We start from the raw sequence: 20674 nt of genomic DNA, 5'->3' as shown, positions 1-20674 counted from the left end.
CATATGTACAAAGAGCCTTCGGGTGTGAGATACAGTAAAGCCTGCCTTCTTATCATACAGAGATCGAAAATATCTCTTTATTGCTTCACACCTGAAATGTACACAAAGGAATAAGAAATATTTATGTTTTGACGTTAATTAGCATGTAATAAAGTAGTCCAAACCTGAAAGCCAATTCAAAGTTTTATAATGAATCTTGCTGGTTTTAGCCAGAGAAGTCTCTTCTGTGTGTCCCTTTGATCTTGGCTTCAAATTGTTATTAACCACTTACCTACTGGGCACTTTTACCCCCATCCTGCCCAGGCCAATTTTCAGCTTTCAGTGCTGTCGCAATTTGAATGACAATTGCGCAGTCATGCAACATTGTATCCATATGACATTTTTATCATTTTTTTCACACAAATAGAGCTTTATTTTGGTGGTATCTACTCATCGCTGGGTGTTTTATTTTTTGCGCTTTAAACAAAAAAAGAGCAAAAATTTGAAAAAAAAAAGTTTTTCTTTGTTTCTATTATAAAATTTCGCAAACAGGTAATTTTTCTCCATCACTGATGTGCATTAATGAGGCTGCACTGATAGACAGCACTGATGGGCACTAATGAGGTGGCACTGATAGGCGGCACTGATAGGAGGCACTGATAGGCGGCATTGATAGGCGGCACTGATGAGCTGGCACTGATGATGCTGCACTGATAGGCAGCACTGATGGGCGACACTGATGGGCAGCATTGATGGGCACAGATGGGTGGAACTAATAGGCACAGGTGGGTGGCACTGATGGGCACAGATGAATGGCACTGCAGGGCACTGGTGGGTGGCACTGATGGGCACAGGTGGGTGGCACTGCAGGGCACAGGTGGGTTGCACTGATCATCAGAGCACTAATCATCAGTGCCCTGATGATCAGTGCCGATCCCTTCGCTGACAATTGCCAGTTCTGGGCAGTGCTTTCCTCACACTGTGACAGCATGAGGAAAGTGCAGCCAATAACCAGCAACTGTATTTAACCGGTGATCTGCTGTGTCATTGGACATAGCTGATCACGTGGTAAAAGGCCGCAGTAATTGGCCGTTTACCATGTCACGTGATCAGCTGTGTCCGTAGGACACAGCGATCACCAGCAGCGCAAGATGTGCATCTCTGGGGGCGCACAGGGGGGCGTGTACTGGAATGATGTCCATGGACATCGTCCCAGAAATACACAACCACGCTGTAGCCGTCCTTTGGCAATAGTGCTGTTGGGAACTGGTTAAAGCAGTTGCAAATATTTTTTTTGTTAATTAAAATAACAAGCATGTTATACTTACCTGTGTGTTATACTTATCTGTGTGCAGCTTAAGGAGGAGCAGGTGGGAGTCGTAATACCATGACGACTTAACTGTGTGTTTTTACTGCTCCCCAACCACTAGCCCTTGGTAACAAATCAAAATCCGGACTAGATTTCCAAAAGAGTCATACTGATTCAGAAGTTTTAATACTCTCTTGTCTTCAGTCAGTGACTCAGAAAGTACTGAAAACATTGATTTAGTGTGAAAGCCTACCAACCAGCATTTTAAGAAAGTGAGGTCAGTGGCAGCCTCATATTTCTTAGCACATAATTTATTTGAGATTCGATAAATGCTGCCATAAAGCCTATAACTTCTTACACCTCCCTATTGGTCCACCACTATGATTAATGATTGGGCAAGTGGGGAGGGCAGAAGGTAGAAGGACAGGTGAAGGGGGTCCCTAGAATCTGGAAAGCTGGAGAAAACATCTTAAGGTTGTCAGCTTTTTTTTTCTGTATACACTTTAGAATGTCTATTTCAGACGTAAAATTCCCTATTAAAGGCTTCCTTGTTAAGGTGGCCACTTGACCTCTTGCAGGAATTTGGCATCAAACTAGACATGTACCTTCCCAGAAAAGACCAACTCTTATCAGACTCCTATACTCTTGTAGCTTCGTCACAGCACCACCTACAGCTGGAAAGACTCCCTGAACCTACCTACAAGCGTAAACTTCTAACACCGGAATGTAAAGAGTTAAGCTATATAGTTGTGCTCAAAAGTTTGCATACCCTGGCAGAAATTGTTTTATTGAAGGATGATGATCATATAGTTGTTTGGCTCCTTTTTAAATCATAATGATAACAGAAATCACCCAAATGGCCATGATCAAAAGTTTACATACCCTGGAATGTTTGGCCTTGGTACAGACACACAAGGTGACACACACGGGTTAAAATGCCAATTAGAGGTTAATGTCCCACATCTGTGGCTTTTTAAATTGCAATTAGTATCAGTGTATAAATAGTGAATGAGTTTGTTAGCTCTTACGTGGAAGCACTAACTAGGCTACATACTGAGCCATGGGGATCAAAACATACCTGTCGAAAAAGTCCTGTGCAACAAGGTAATGGAACTTTATAAAGATGGAAAAGGACATAAAAAGATTGGACACATCTGATCACATGGTAAAAGGCTGCTGTGATTAGCCTTTTACCACATCACGTAATCAGCTGTGTCCATAGGACCATGGAGATCGCCGGGTGCATGCAGCTGGGAGCGCGAGGGAGAGCGCATTCTGGCAGGACATCATATGGTGGCCTCCCAGAACTGGACAACCATGCTGTAGCCATCATTCGGTTATAGTGCGGTTGCCAAGTGGTTAAGCATTTCTCTAGAATTTCCAAACTCATTATATACTTCTGGAGTAAAACTCTAATAACATGTTATTATTTATGGTATTAAGGTTTGAACAAACTACACAGACACAGATTTAACTGGTATATAACATCTTTTTAAGTAAAATCAAGTTTTGTTTCAAGAACATCCCTCCCTCACATTTTTGTTCCGTTTTTCATTCATTGACGAAAATTGGAATTGATTTTCATCATAGTTTTCGTCAATTGACGAAAATTCACATTGATCTTTGTTTTGTTTTAGTCAATGAAAACATGCTGCTGATGAAAATTATAATGAAAATATTTTTTTCAACGAAATTAACACTGGCTATATGGTGGTCATAAATTGCACTTCTGCTCCAACACCCATTGTACTCCTGCCTGTTGGACTAGCTAAAGGTTTTGAAGTGTGAGTGTGGAGTTATTCTACACCCGTGTTGAGTCTCAACTGAACATGTAACACTCCCATCTAAATTCATCATGCCTGCTCTATGATGTCAAAAGGTGAAGTCAGATTACTATGAGTCACTGCAGAACATAGATTTTAGCTATTTTATTAAAGTTAATGTGAGTTGCTGTCCCAGCAGACTCTCACAGGAAAATAACAACACGTGGGTTTGTAATCAGGTTGCTATCCCTTAAAGCAATATTAAAGGCAATTATTTTTGTTTTAAAATAACAAACATGTCATACTTACCTGCTCTGTGTGTTAGTTTTGCACAGAGCAGCCTCGATCCTCCTCTTCTTGGGGCCCCTCCATCCTGCTCAGTGTCCCCAGAGCAAGCAGATTACTATTGGGACCCCCAATCAGGCTCACTCCTCAGCTGTTGCTATGCATGTCCATTCAATCGTGTTGTTCAGTAATGCAGATCCACATCAATTATAATAAATGATGCCTGATGCCTGCTCACATTGACATCTCTCTGGGCCCTGCCACTAAAGTTAAAGCAGTGCAACCAGTGATGTTGTTGGGCCCCATTCATTCACTGCCTAAGAATCCCCAGCTATGTAAGCAAAGGGGCTGGAATAGCATGACATTGTTGACCAAATATTGCCCCATTGCCATATTTTTGGCAATTATGTTTGGTCAATGAAGTCATGTCACTGACCGAATGTAATTGCGAAAAATATGGCAATGAGGCAACATTTTGTCAACAATGTCATGCTATTCCAGCCCCTTTGCTTACATAACTGGGGATTCTTAGGCAGTGAATGAATGGAGCCAACAACATCACTGGTTGCTAAAGAAGTGGTGGGTGCCAGCTCCCGCCACTTTATTGGAAACTATTAACAGATAGGAAGCTGTCATGAATAGTAGCGGTAAATGATGCTATGCTTCTGCCGAACCAATTCCAATGGAAAGACTAACAGGCAAAATTTGCATTCAGACCAAACCTTGAGCTCATCCTTACTTACAATTCACTTTATCTTGGCCCTGCTAAAGTTTCAGTTTTTTTCAATATAATGACATCTAATATGTTAGGTTCAGACAAACTAAAGCAAATGCAATATAAACTATCAATTCGCCCATTTAAAATCCTGTCCGAAGGGGTCAAATATGCATAAATGTTACTGGAACATTCTGCACATTGGTGCATGTGTGGGATTGTCAATAATCTTAAACATATCAGATTCTTAGAGGTATGGTTAATTATTTTAAATGTGTAATGTGTTACACTGATTAAAAATAAAACACTTACTAAAGTTTCCTCAAATGTATAATGCCAGTGCTCCATTTTTCGAAGTTAGAGTAAATTTTCCCTTTGCACAACAGCTTCAATATAGCCTTCCTCCCCAGCAGCTCCACTCTGTCGCATGGAGAAAAGAAATCCCTATGTGAGGACTGAGGACTCTCCCCCCTTTTCCATGTGACAACACTGGGCTAATCACTAACCACCAGAACATGAGATGAAAGGGAGCGAATCAGGATGTAATCAATGTGGGCCAAGATCTTAACTGTTTTGTTAGTACAGATTGAGATTAGGGTTATGATCTATCTATTTTATGTTGGTAATTTATGATTGTAAATATTTTAATATATTTCTATAACATATATATTTTGTAAATACAGTAAATTGTTATATATGATTGAGAAAATACATTTCTCAGTATTGTGTAACTGAGAAAACGTTTATTCCAAGAGAAGCAGAAAAGGAAGAAAAATATATAATATATTCACTTTTTATTCTTCTGTTTGCCTTTTTTGAAATTTTTTTTATAAAAATATTTTAGACTTTTTTTCTTTTTTTTACATTTATGGAAAAAGAGAAGTGCTATATTTGGAGTTTATTCAATGAGATGAAGGAGTGTAAAAGGAAAATACCAAGAGTGTCTTTAGAATATTCATTGGGTATGAATTAGGGGAATATAAATATAATAATGTTTGATATAGTTGGTGGATTGCTTTTATAAAAGGTTGTTCCCAATTCTTTAATGATACTGTATATGAAGGGCAGACATGAGGAGGAAGTAAGGTGGACGTAAGGTTTAGGGACTGGATGTAGCAAGTGTGGAAGTAGAAAGGGCCACCTATATGGCAGATTCAGACTGTCCTGCAGCCACCTTTGAGAAAGTCGATGGTGATGAAACACGCTAGGTGGAGCTACAGTACAGTGACATCATTACACATGGAAGTGCATGCGCATATGGAACATGTGGCATGCAGGCACTACATGTGCATACGCTTATCCTTAGTGCTGGGTGAGCATTTATTGATTATGTGTTTTATCTATTTTTTATGTTTTGATACATTAAATTTGGTTTAGTATTTTTGTATTATACAATGCATCCAAACAGCTTGTCGGGAAAGAAACATTCATGTGCTTGGACACTCAATTCTAAGGAAGTCTGCCCGTGGCTTGATTGCAGGTGCGTATACGTGAGTGTGCATTAGAACCAGAAGTGCTATTTAAGCTGAACTAATGCAGTGTGTCAGTGCCATTTGGTCTATTACATTCCCGAGTTCCTGTTATCTGTTCCTCTTGACCTTCTGTTGCTGACTTTATTCGCCTCTGACTCTGCTTGAACACCATCTGTATCGACCATTGGCTTTGTCCCTGGACTATGTTCTGCCTGCACCTTCTGTTCATCCATCCTGCTGTTACCGACTTTGGCCTGACTCCTGACTACCCTCCTGCCTATCATCTGAACCTGATCTGCTCACCAGTTGACAGCCCGAATTGTTTGAATCTGTCTCACTGCCATCCTGCTCCTGTACCAAGCTGGTCTGCACTCTTCTCTGTCTCTAGTTCTCCTGCCTGTGGAATCAGTCCTACCATCTCTGCATTCCAGACGCACATCAGTACCAACAAGCAAGAGACGTACCAGTCATTTGTGCCACTCTGTGCTCTGGCGCTCCCTGTCACTTTACCAGGGCTCCTGAGCTAGAGCTGTAAGAGAGTCTTCAACCCCAGTGCTACAGGCTCCACCATGTATTTCACACTGCTGGAGCTAGTGATATGGGAGGAAGGAGTGGGGAGAGGCAATCTTACATATAGATAAGTCCTCATGCATGATTATACTTTTTCTCTTGTGGGTCACAGGTTTGCACTTACTCTTGCAGTTCTGTGACACAGAGTCGGCAGCCAGCGGGCTATCGTCCACTTAATCAGATGACGTGGTGGAGCCACACAGGTACCTAATTGACAGCTGGCTCTGCCTCTCAGCAAGAGGCTGAAAGCTGTAGTCAACTGCACCCATCCCCTTGCCAGCTCGGCGCTCCATTGAGAGCTGGAGTAGCAGAACAGAGAGCAGTGCCTGACAGTCACTGCACTCTGTTTTTAGTAAATCGAGAACTAAGTAATCAGTGGTCATTTGATTGCTCAATTCCCAGGCTTAGAGCCAATGTGGGATAGCTAAAGCAACACACCGATGTATTTTTATTTTTTAAAAAACCCAAAACTTCTCCTGCATCTGGTGAGTTGACCCCCAAAAGGGAAGAGAATGTTTTCTGGATTGGTGAAGGTGTCACAGAGTGAACTGAAGAAAAAAAGGAAAAGCTGAAGATTTGTTAAATCATACAATATGCACAATTGCACATTATAAAATATACAATATTGCTTGATTGAAGGACTAGTATGAATGTACAATATATATGTTAATCGCTGCGTAAAATTGACAGCCCTATATAACTACCTGTAATAAACAAGAAAAAAACTCTGAGGTTCTCCATGCTCGCAATCCGAATGTTTCTCCTGCCTGCTGGCGATGTGGCGAGGAAACTGGCACTCTGTTCCACATTTTCTGGACTTGCCAGTACATTGCACCTTTTTGGAGAAAGGTCCTTAACCTTTTGCAGCTACTCTTATAGGCTCCTGTTACATTTGAGCCCATCCACGCTTTATTGGGCCTGCCTTTTGCAGGCCTCCAAGTTTGCCAGGAAACTATACTCCCATGTTTTAACAGTGGCCAGGAGAACCATTCCTATACATTGAGTTTCTACTACGCCTCCTACACGATCAGAATTGGTGAAGGTTATAGCAGAGATTAGGAGAATGGAGTACCTCACTGCTTTACATGCTAACGCTGTTCCCACCTTTGAGGCAGTTTGTGAACCATGGGATCTTTACATTTCTGATTCACCTACTCAATTTTCTGGAAATGATGGCTGATTCACTGTTATGTACTGACATTGTATGTACCTATTTAACTTTCATCGATGAGCCTCTTTCTTTGTTCTTTACTGTTTATTTCAAGATTTATGCAACTCTGTTTGTTGCTCGCATTTTGAAAACCAATAAAAAGTAAATTATTAAAAATATATATATATATATATTTATCACAGTAATGCACGAGGAGTGTGCGCCCTCTTGTGTGTTTTTCTAGTGGTTTGGCCTTAAACGCATCTGGTGTTTTTTTCTCTGCCTCTAAATGCACCTGCAAGTTAGCCTGTGGGTCCATGAACACATAGGTGATCAGAAAAGTTTAGAGGCAGGGGCATTTAGAGTCAGAAAAAAAAACCCATTGCCAGTGCTTCCAGCAGCAGCAGAGTTTTGTCAGAAAAAATGCTTGATGCTCCTAAACACGTGTAAATGCATGTTAATGCTAGGCACTTTTAGCGCATGAGCATTAATTAATTTTAATGGCCAGAATAAATCATTATTCTGGCCAATAAAATGAATTTACATCCAAGCGATAGATGCACCTAAATTTGTTACGCACGTTTGCAAGTGCTAAGTCAAACATTTTATCTGGCAAAACACCACTGCCAGGAGGAAAGGCATCTCGTAGAGATGGCCAAAGCATCCAGTGTACATGAGGCCTAAAGGTGAAGTAACCCTTTAAAGTGATACTAAACATACAATATTTAATTGCCATTATCCCTTCTATTTATATATAAGGACCATATTTACTCATTGCTGTTCACAGGTCACATGATGTTTCCCAGGTCTTTCTTATCCTCAGGGAAAGATCTGAGGGAGGAGTTTCTAGTATTCTGCTGATTTATGCGCTATAGCAGTGGGGGATGCCTGGACTATGGATCTGTGTCTGTACAGCGCTGATTGGTGCTGTGCAAGACAGATAACATAAAAAAAAAACAACAGCATTCAGAATCAAAATAAATAATTAATAGCAGCAAAGTGTTTTTAAACCTTTTTACAAGTCTGTATTTTAAATTAAATGTGTATTTATTTTTTGCAATGACATGGTGTAGGTGGGGTTTAAGTTGACTGACAATGGCTTTCACTTTGTTCATGCTGTAAAGATATCTGAAAGAGGCTCTGCCATTCACGGATCAAGGGGTGGACTGACCATTTGGAAACTTGGGCACTGCCCCAGGGCCCGGGGTCAGTAGGGGGGCCCATGAGATACCCCTGGTACCTTTTTCATAGGCTATTTTGAGTTTGGGCAAGGATACAGGGGCCCCATGAGTTGTCAGTCCGCCCCTGCACGGATCTATAGTGGGTATGTGCTGGAACTAACAGGGAGATGATGCCTCCATCGATCAACATTTTATATCCCTCCCCAATAAGGTTTAACAATGCGAGGGCAGGTAGGAGGATGGAGGGAGCGGATTGTCATTTACCACTCTATATATGCCCACATTTGTGACTTTATAGTCACATGGGAAGCATAGATAAGAAAACAGAGGAAATAGACAGCTTAGAAGGGAACTGAAACTGGAGCATGCTCAGCAGATGTGGCAACGGTTGGTCTACACAATCTCAGGCTGCAGCGGGGACAAAGACAAGGAGAGAAGGACAGTGAACAGGAAGATCAACCAGGGTTTTTGCAGAATACAATAAACGAATGCTGAAGTGGCAAAGTAAGTATGAACACAATGTACTATAGCATGTATTGACAGTTTATGTATATTTATTTGGGTTTAATTACACTTTACGCTTTATCTCTGAAATGCTAAATAATCCCTGTCTTTTGGAAGAGAACTACAGTAGATACTGTGAGTTGTGCAAGTTTTTTTTTAAAGTGGTTGTAAACCCTTACATATACCTAGCAAAGTGCCTAGCCTTAGGTGATACACAGAGAAGAAACAAATCCTCCTACATAAGTGACACCTGTTTATCTGCAGTCTTCTTTTCTCTACATCCATTCAAAATGCTGAATTTATACAGCTTGTCTGAGCTTCCAGAAAACAGGGGGTCGGAAAATTTACACTCTGCTGAGCTCAGGTAGGAGAGCTTTGCGAGCTGATTGGAGGGAAGGGACACACTCCCTCCACACTGCACATAGGAACAGAGTTGAGGCTGTCAATCTGATAGAGCTCCCTCCCCTGTCACCTTTTTTCTCTTGGTATCAGGAAAACTTGTCAGAAGTGACTCATGCTAATAGTAGGGGAATAAAGCAGCAAACAGAAATGACACTTCTAGCTCTTAACCTATTCCTACCCATGACAATAAACTGTCCACTGGACACAGCGGAACACAGATCGATGTACGGGACCACTATGTGAGCTCACTTCCTGACATCATTGTTTACTACTTGTGAATTCTGTGAATGATCACAGAGGTCACATGGTACAAGGCCATTCACAACAGCCTTGTACCATGTGACAAGCTGTGAACAATTACAGCTCTCACAATATCTCTCAATGGCTGCAGGAATGCAGCCAGAGAGAAGGAGAAATGATTGTCATTATAGTAACACTGTACTGCTAGGGTGGCAGTATGTAAAAAAAAAAAAAAATACATACTTAACCACTTGCCTACCAGGCACTTATACCCCCTTATTTACCAGGCCAATTTTCAGCTTTCAGCGCTGCCGCACTTTGATTGACAATTGCACGGTCATGCAACATTGTACCCATATGAAATTTTGATCATTTTTTTCTCACAAATAGAGCTTTCTTTTGGTGGTATTTTACTTTGCTGCTGCTGGGCACTTTACTTTTTGCGCTATAAATAAAAAAAATGCAAAAAATTGGAAAAAAAAAAAGTTTCTTTGTTTCTATTATAAAATTTTTTCAAACAGGTATTTTTTCTCCTTCACTGATGTGCGTTGATGAGGCAGCACTGATGGGCACTGATAGGCGGCACTGATGGGCACTGATAGGCAGCACTAAAGGGCACTGATAGGCAGTACTAATGAGGTGGCACGGATAGGCGGCACTGATAGGCAGCACTAATGAGGTGTCACGGATAGGCGGCACTGATGATGGGTACTGATAGATGGCACTGACTGGCATCACTGCTGGGCACTGACTGGCGGCACTGACTGGCACAACCGCTGGGCACTGACTGGTGGCACTGACTGGCAGTACTGCTGGGCTGCACTGGTGGGAGGCACTGGTGGGCAGCACTGGTGGGTGGGCACAGGTGGGTGGCACTGGTGAGCACAGGTGGGTGGCACTGCTGGGCACAGGTAGGTGGCACTTCTGGGCACAGGTGTGTGACACTGCAGAGTGGCACAGGTGGGTGCACTGCTGGGCACAGGTGGGTGATCTGCTGGGCACAGGTGGGCGGAGCTAGTGGGCGCACTGCTGGGCACAGGTGGGCGGAACTTGTGGGTGGCACTGCTGGGCACCGATCATCAGGGCACTGATCATCAGTGCCCTGATGATCGGTGCCGATCCCCGCTCTGACAACTGCCGGTTCTCGGCAGTACTTTCCTCACGATCTGACAGCGTGAGGAAAGTGCAGCCGAGAACCGGCACTTGCATTTCCCTGTGATCAGTGTGTCATTGGACACCGCTGATCACGTGATAAAAGGCCGCTGTGATTGGCCTTTTACCACATCACGTGATCAGCTGTGTCCGTAGGACACAGCGATCACAGAGATCGCCGGGTGCGCGCCCCCTGGGGAGCGCAGGAGAGCGCGTTCTGGGAGGACGTCATATGACGTCCACCCAGAACTGGCCGGCCGCAGTGCAGCCGTCATTTGGCTATCTGCGGTCGGCAACTAGTTAAATAATAATCAAAAAAAAAAATAGAATAAAAATGTAAAAAACATTTTTGAAAAATTATAATTTTTTTTATAAACTGATTTTTTTTTTTTTTACCAAAAAGATAGCTGACTACATTTTGGCCAAGATTGATGAAAGATTATTTATTTGCATTATTTTATAAGAAAAACACTTTTGTTTCTAAATTTTTGGTCTTGTTTCATATATATAAAAATAAAAATCCCAGTGGTGAATAAATACCACCAAAATAAAATTTTATCTGTCTCAAAAAAATGCTAAAAAATGTATTTGGGTACAGTGTTGCATGACCGCACAATTGTCATTCAAAGTGTGATAGCGCTGAAAGCTGAAAATTGGCCTGGACTAGAAGGGGGTGAAAGTGTCCGGACTTGAAATGGTTAACTGAGATATGTACTCACTATAGAGTGATATGTTTTGTTCATGTTTCATGTCTGAGGTTTACAACCACTTTAAAATACATGATAGCAGATATTGTTTGTGTGTGTAAAGAGTTAAACATTGGAAAATTTCTGTGTAGAGTGAGATCATCACAGTTTCATCATCACATGAGGGTCTTAGTGGCAGGTGGCAAATATGGGACGGTTACCATTGCTGGCCATTGTCTAAAAACTCTTGTTGCCTGGTTGTTATTCTGACCCATAATTGGGACTTTTCTTAGCAGTGACTCAAAAAATGTAACCAAGTGAGCTAAGTCAGCCATACATGGATCAAAATCTCCCCGCTATCAGAATACAAATGCTCAGCGGGAGGCATTACCCCATTAACCTCAAGTATGTGGATGGGGAAATCAAGTCATTTTCTTTCGTTCAACTAGCAGGTTGAACGAAAGAAAATGACTCGTGTATGGTCAGACTTAGAATAATAACCAGGCAATAAAGAGTTAAGCAATGGCAGCCTTCATGTCTTTTTTATGACCATTGTTCATTAAGGAAATAAGTATAGGAGGTTGTGTTTCCAGAAAAATGTCTACTTGGTACATTCATGATCCAGTATCTGGATCTTGTATATAGAGAAAAAAGCAACCCACATGGAATAAAAATATATTTGAAATATATCTTAAAAATATTCTTCCCAAATATATAGACATATATTTGAAATGCTACAATTTTGGCCATATTCAATGTATTTCAAAGTATATTTCAATAAATATATATATATACACTGCATGTTGAAATGTGTTTTTATTACAAAATATATGAAAAATATTTTTAAAAATACATTTCAAATTTACTGTATGTCTTTAAAAATACAAATCGACATTTTCGGAATGCATTTACATATATATGTAAAAATATACAGTATGCTAAAATGACTGTTTTATATGTTAAAAAAAATCTGAAGAATATATTTAAAAAATACATATTTTTAAAAATAGTTTTCATATATTTTGTAATATATAAAAACGCATTTCAACATGCAGTATATATATATATTTATTGAAATATATTTTGAAATATATTGAATATGTCCAAATTTGTAGCATTTCAAATATATGTCAATATATTTGGGAAGATTATTTTTAAAATATATTTCAAATACATTTTTCAACCATAAGGGAAGCATCAGACTGTCTCTCTGAGAAAAGCTACTGTAGTAGCAGAGACCTTGTCAATGCTGGCACCAGCCATGTTTGTTTCTTTCACCTCCAAGTTGAAGGAGTCAGAAAAGGTGAAGGAGTGGCGGGATGTATGATAAAAGCACAATAACGTGAAGTTATTTCCTATCTGTTCTTTACAATGATTCAGCTACCTAGAGACAGGGTTTATATTAGAGATCTACTGCACCCTTTAAAAAAATGATAAGAGAAAATCTTACATAGAGATAAAGAGCATAAAAGGAAATCATAATATCTTTCAGAGTTTTACTGACAGCTATAAAACAGGCTCACTGTCATAAAATATGTGGGAAATAAATTCTACAAGAAATAAACTAAATATACACACTTTATGATGACATTTTGTGGCAAGATAGAAGTTGTTAGTAGCAGTTTTATGGATGTCTACAGTGGTCAAAGTAAATGATCACTTGACATCTGTGAGTGCTAAAATAATTCCTTAAAGTGGTTTTAAACCTCAGACATGAAAAATGAACAAAGCATATCACTCTATAGCAGCGGTTCTCAACCTGGGGGGTGCGACCCCTTTGGGGGTCGCGCGACCATTTCCCAGGGGTCGCCTAAGACCATCGGAAAACACATATTTCCGATGGTCTTAGGAACCGAGACACCGCTGCTGTCTCCGGCGATGTGTGGGCGGGATGATATGCTGCCCCTGTCACCGCCTCCTCGCCGCTGATTGGCCACCGGAACTGTAGCTCAGGAGAGGCACACAGGCGGCCAATCACCGGCGAGAAGGTGGAGCTTGGAGAGGAGGAGCCGAGCGGCAGCGCGCGGAGATCGAAGAAGATCGAGGGAGCTGCAGGAACGAGTGAAGAGAGAGGCCAGAAAAGGAAGACAGCTGACAGGTAAGTGCAAATTTTGCTGCTGCAGCCAGGTATGCAGGCTGTAGATGGGAGAGGGAGAGAGTGAGCCCAGGCTGGAGCAGGAGTCAGCAAGGTAATTATCATTGGTGTCAGTGGAAGGGATAGTGCCCCATCATTTGTGTCACTAATACCAACGATGGGGCACTATTCCTCCCCCCACTGACACCAACGATGGGGCACTATTCCTCCCCCTACTGACACCAACGATGGGGCACTATTCCTCCCCTCACTGACACCAACGATGGGGCACTATTCCTCCCCCCACTGACACCAACGATGGGGCACTATTCCTCCCCCCACTGACACCAACGATGAGACAGTATTCCTCCCCTCACTGACACCAACGATGGGTCACTATTCCTCCCCCCACTGACACCAACGATGGGGCACTATTCCTCCCCCCACTGACACCAACGATGGGGCACTATTCCTCCCCCCACTGACACCAACGATGGGGCACTATTCCTCCCACTAACGCTAATGATGGGGCACTATTCCTCCCACTGACACCAATGATGGGGCACTATTCGTCCCACTCATACCAATGATGGGGCACTATTCCTCCCACTCATACCAATGATGGGGCACTATTCCTCCCACTCATACCAATGATGGGGCACTATTCCTCCCACTCATACCAATGATGGGGCACTATTCCTTCCACTGACACCAATGATGGGGCACTATTCCTCCCACTCATACCAATGATGGGGCACTATTCCTTCCACTGACACCAATGATGGGGCACTATTCCTTCCACTGACACCAATGATGGGGCACTATTCCTCCCACTGATACTAATGATGGGGCACTATTCCTCCCACTGATACTAATGATGGGGCACTATTCCTCCCACTGACACCAATGATGGGGCACTATTCCTCCCACTGACACCAATGATGGGGCACTATTCCTCCCACTGACACCAATGATGGGGCACTATTCCTCCCACTGACACCAATGATGGGGCACTATTCCTCCCACTGACACCAATGATGGGGCACTATTCCTCCCACTCATACCAATGATGGGGCACTATTCCTCCCACTCATACCAATGATGGGGCACTATTCCTCCCACTGATACCAATGATGGGGCACTATTCCCCCCACTGATACCAATGATGGGGCACTATTCCCCCCACTGACACCAATGATGGGGCACTATTCCCCCCACTGATACCAATGATGGGGCACTATTCCCCCCACTGACACCAATGATGGGACACTATTCCTCCCACTGACACCAATGATGGGACACTATTCCTCCCACTGACACCAATGATGGGACACTATTCCTCCCACTGACACCAATGATGGGACACTATTCCTCCCACTGACGCCAATGATGGGACACTATTCCTCCCACTGACGCCAATGATGAGGCACTATTCCTCCCACTGACGCCAATGATGAGGCACTATTCCTCCCACTGACGCCAATGATTGGGCACTATTCCTCCCACTGACGCCAATGATTGGGCACTATTCCTCCCACTGACGCCAATGATGGAGCACTATTCCTCCCACTGACACCAATGATGGGGCACTATTCCTCCCACTGACACCAATGATGGGACACTATTCCTCCCACTGACACCAATGATGGGGCACTATTCCTCCCACTGATACCAACGATGGGACACTATTCATCCCACTGACATCAGTGATGGGGCGCTAGTCCTCCCACTGCAAAATTACAGTTATGAAGTAGCAACGAAAATAATTTTATGGTTGGGGGTCACCACAACATGAGGAACTGTATTAAGGGGTCACGGCATTAGAAAGGTTGAGAACCACTGCTCTATAGTGTCTCTGTTGATTTGTTCCTCTGCTATCTGCATAAGTTACTTCTTACAAGTTTTCCGTACACCAAGAGAAAAAGGGGAGACAGGGAAGGAAGCTCCAGCACACAGCCTGTGATTGACAGCCTCAGTTGTTCCTGTTTCTCTGCGCTGTGTAGGGTGTGTCTCTTCCCTCCAATCAACTCCCATCTCACCTCACTGGGCTCTGCAGAGCGTAATTTTAGCTCTCGGCCCCCTGTAATATATGGGGAGTATGCCTAATTGTTCTTTGTAAAGGGTTTCCTCTCGCTGTTATATTTGAAAGTAGAAAAGAGAGGAGTGCATATAAACAGGTACAACTTATGTAGGAGGATATGTTTCATCTGTGTGTATTACCTGAAGTTAGTCACTTCACTGGGTCTATGTATGGGTTCACAACCACTTTAAAACATCACATCGTAGCCATCACACTCCTCCTACACATCCTTAGCACTTATATCAGCCATGTTAAACATTTCAAATAATACCAGCTGGCCCCAAGGAGACTTGGGTTTGCTTTAAGGCCTCATGCATATCGGGTTTTTGGCTCCAGTGCATGAGTCTCCTGCATTTAGGTGCATGTGGAGGGCATAGGCGCACTGTCCAGTTTGTCTAGGCTGTAAAGCAATGGGTGGTAGAGTATGAGACATTTGAGGTACTGCTGGGTTTGATAGAAAGTAGGATATGCTTGGTAGAATTAAGGTTTGGTTAGTGAGAGGTTATGGGGGTTATAGTTGTATGTGGTGCATGGTCTAAGTATGTTGGAGTGTTTAGGAGGACATTGGGGATCCTGATGCAATGCAGGAGAACTCTAAGGACCCTGATGTAATATAGGGAGACTCTGGGGACCCTGATGGAGTGGGGGGGGGGGGGCACTAAGAACCCTGATGTAATGTAGGTAGAATTTGAGGACCCTGATGTAATGCAAGGGGACTCTAAGGACCCTCATGTAATGTGGGGAGACCCTGATGTAATGCAGGGGAACTCTAGGGACCCTGATGTAATGTAGAGGGAAACTAGGGGCCCTAATATAGCATGGGGGGACTCTGATTGAATGCAGGGAGACTCTAAGGACCCTGATGTAATGTGGGGGGACTCTGGGGACCCTAATGTTTTCTGTAAAAAAGACCTCAGTATTTCCTGATCACTGACCTGGAGCAAGCACACAGAGAGCAAAGACAGAGGGAATCAGAAATCCTGATTTACTTGTATAGTACCCTGTCCTAGTCAAGCTAAATGTGTTTTTTGGCTCTACTCAGTGGAGCAGCAATCTATTTTTCTACATCTGGCCAGGCTTCCCTAAGCTTGGTGGTTGATAACTCCTGCCTGCTTATGAAAGATGTTTTCCAGAAACAAGTGGGAGGATCTGCAACTAGGTTATGAATATTTATCTTACTTCAGCCATCAATGGGAGGGGGTGACCACAATGTGGCTGGGGGGGGGGGATACATTTTTGGAAGCTGGTCCAGCAGTGTTGTCCTCCTAGGGCTGCTGCCCCTAGGAGGCAGCCAGTGTGTATTACTGAGAAGAATTTAAGTGCGTCCCTTGGTTACACCCCCTACCCACCTCCCAGTATTGCCCCTTTTAGAGAATATAGAACCAAGTATCATTTTGTGGTGCTAAGTAAGTTGTATGAAATTTGCTAATGATAACAAGAAAAGTAGATTCCCTTCAGCCAGCAGCAATAGACTCCACCTAGCAACAACTGACCTTCACAACAAATTCCCACCCCAGCAACAATAGACTCTAGCAACAACAATAGATCTCCCAGCAGCCAGTATCAATGGCTTCTCCAGCAGCCAGCAAAAAAGACCCCTCCTTCAACAGTAGATCCCTTCCAGCAACAATTGACTCCAGCAACATATGCTCACCTCCCCAATAAAAATAGACTGCCACATAAAAATAGATCTCAACCAGCAACAATAGATGTCCCAGCAGTCAGCATCAATAGATTCTTCAGCACACCCCAGGACCCCTTGCCACTAATGTACATACATTCAGAGCTACACGTGCTGGAACTGTGTTCCCCCATATTCCCGCTGAAAAAAACCCTGCCTAGAGGTGACCTGCATTCATCCAGTGTAGTAAAACACAGGTCACCACACTCAGGGCTGTCTTTAATATAGATTGGACCCTGGAAAAACATTTTCTTGGGCCCCCCCCATGACATTTCACTCTCCACCAGCTCTGAGACATACAATAAATAGCAGCTAAACTCAAAAGCAGTTTACTGCAACAGATCACGCAGCAATTGCAATTGATTTCCGGAGGTTACAGCATATCATTACTGCTCACTGATTGGTTGCTAGAGGTTACAGCACACATTACGGCTCATTGATTAGTTGCTAAAGGTTACAGCACATGATTTCTGTTTGCTGATTAGTTGCTAGAGGTAACTGCACATCCTTACTGCTAACTGATTGACTGCTAGAGATTACTGCAAATCATTACTGGTCACTGGTTGGTTGCTAGAGATTACTGCACATTATTACTGCTAACTGATTGGGTGTTAGAGATTAATTGCACATCATTACTGCTCACCCATTGGTTGCTAGAGGTTACTGCACATCCTTACCACTCACTGATTGCCAGAAGTTACAGCACTTAATTGCGTCTCACTGATTGGTTGCTGAAGGTTACAGCACATCATCTCACTGCCTGCACACCATGGACTGAGAAGGTTAGGCGACCCACCAATAGACAGAAAATGCCTAGGGATCCTGGGAACAATGGCAGTGCTGGTTGGGAGGTGTGATCAGTGACAGTGTTGGGGGGAGGGTTGATGGGATCAGTGGCAGTGGTGGGGAGGATGGGATCAGTGGCAGTGCTGGAGGGATGGGATCAGTGGCAGCGCTTTGGGTGGATAGGATCAGTGGCAGTGCTGGATGCGGATGGGAGGTGACATTTTTACACTGACCACCAATGTTAGAGGGATTAAAACTGATGACCAATGTAGGGGGGATTTACCCTGGCCACCAGTATAAGGGCAATTCTGCTTTTACCACCAATGTAATGGGAAATTTACACTGGCCACCAGAGTAATGTGGAATTTGCACTGACCTGCAATGTAATGAAGAATTTACACTGACATCCAATGTAATGGGGGATTTTACACCAATAACCAATACATTTCTACACTGGCCACCAATGCAAGGAGGAATTTACACTGACCACCAGCAGAGGTGTTGGTGGCTGGAACCTTTGGGGGGCAAAATATATGAATACCACACTGCCGCCCCTATTTATACATGAATGCCACTGTTATTTATATGTGAATGCTGACAGGGTCTGCACATGTGAGTCATCTGTACATGGCCATAGGACAGAGCTGGACAGCATAAGTGACAGCACTTCACACTGAGATATCGGACACAGCCTGGGACAAAGACTTCCAGGGACAATGGAATGTAAACCAGTACAGTTGGCAAGGATGGGACAGCTGATCTGGGCCCCACAACAATGACTGGGCCCAGGGCCTCCTTAAAGATGGCCCTGAACACACTGTGTGCAAAGGACCAAAGTACTGCCATTGGATTACCATAACAACCATGCTACTAAACCTTTTCAGAAGAGGCGATCAACAATGGCAGACACTGCATTTTTGGTTTATTTAGTTACATTTACTTTATTTTAACAGTACCTCATTTTAAAAAATATCGTCTTTTTTATACTTGACTGGACTTCTAAAAAGATTATGAAAACGTGTATAGTTTACAAACGTCTTTATCATTTATTTAATCATACAAGAATGATGGTTTGCTTGAAGACGATAGCTTTATCAGGTATGGCTGGTCAACATGTATTAAAATTAATATGTAACTTCTCTATGTTACTTTGGTGTCCATTCTCTTCTTCTTGATTGCTTTGCAGACCAATTGACTAAATAACCCATAGTGATGCCTGATTATGGTGTTTCCTATGTTGTGATTTAGCCATTGCACCTTTTTCTAAATATACTAATTCACAAAGCATCTAATATGGCTAGAAACATTATCAATCAATACAAAATTATATTTTGTATCTTAAACATTTAGTCTGTCTTGCATGACATCAGTTTTTTTTTTATTAAATTAAAAGAATGGGTTTCTAGAGACATCTACTGGACTAATACAGTAACTGGATTATAATAAAAGCAGGTTTTTCAGTTACAATATGGGTGAAATTCAAACTGAGAAAAAAAAACACAATTCAGAAGCCCAATATAAAATTTATTGTCAAAGCATGAGCTGGTGCCTTTAATTTTGCACTTGTGCTATCTTTTGCAGTTTTGGGATCATATACAATAAGAATATGAACAGTATGAGACACTGGACTGGAAGAACAGAAGAGTTCATAACTGGTTGAATGCAACAACTAATTTTACTGGAGTGACCAGCAATTCAGAGCCTTTAACATGTATGTAAACCCTAACAGTGAACTTCTCCAATTTATTCTATTTTTCTTTTGTTAAACATACCATCAAGAGCATTTTGTTATACAATATATAATGCCAAAAGTATTGGGATGCCTGCCTGTACACACACATGAACTTTAATGGCATTCCAGTCTTAGTCCGTAGGGTTCAATATTGAGTTGGCCCACCCTTTGCAGCTATAACAGCTTCAACTCTTCTGGGAAGGCTGTCCATAAGGTTTAGGAGTGTGTCTATGGGAATGTTTGACCATTCTTCCAGAAGCACATTTGTGAGGTCAGGCACTGATATCAGACTAGAAGCCCTGGCTCGCAGTCGCAATTCATCCCAAAGGTGTTCTGTCGGATTGAGGTCGGGACTTTGTGCAGGCCAGTCAAGTTCCTCCACCCCAAACTTGCTCATCCATGTCTTTATGGACCTTGCTTTGTGCACTGGTGAGCACTCATGTTGGAACAGGAAGGGGCCATCCCCAAACTTGGTATGCTGACACCTTAAGAGTTCCCTTCACTGGAACTAAGGGGTCAAGCCCAAATCCCTGAAAAACAACACCACACCATAATCCCCCTTCCATCAAACTTTACACTTGGCACAATGCAGTCAGGCAAGTACTGTTCTCCTGGCAACCGCCAAACCTAGACACATCCATCAGATTGCTAGACACAGAAGCGTGATTTGTCACTCCAGAGAACACGTCTCCACTGCTCTAGAGTCCAGTGACGGTGTGCTTTACACCACTGCATCCAAGCTTTGCATTACACTTGTGATGTAAAACTTGGATGCAGCTGCTCGGTCATGGAAACCCATTCCATGAAGCTCTCTATGCACTGTTGTGCTAATCTGAAGGCCACACAAAGTTTGGAGGTCTTTAGCTATTGACTCTGCAGACAGTTGGCGACTTCTGTGCACTGTGCGCTTCAG

The sequence above is a fragment of the Staurois parvus genome, unplaced genomic scaffold (assembly GCF_062004578.1).
Source record: "Staurois parvus isolate SC_StPar_1 unplaced genomic scaffold, SC_StPar_1.0 ptg000394l, whole genome shotgun sequence".
NCBI lineage: Eukaryota > Metazoa > Chordata > Amphibia > Anura > Ranidae > Staurois > Staurois parvus.
The sequence above is the reverse complement of the archived record's forward strand: the minus strand, read 5'-3'. Positions refer to the sequence as shown.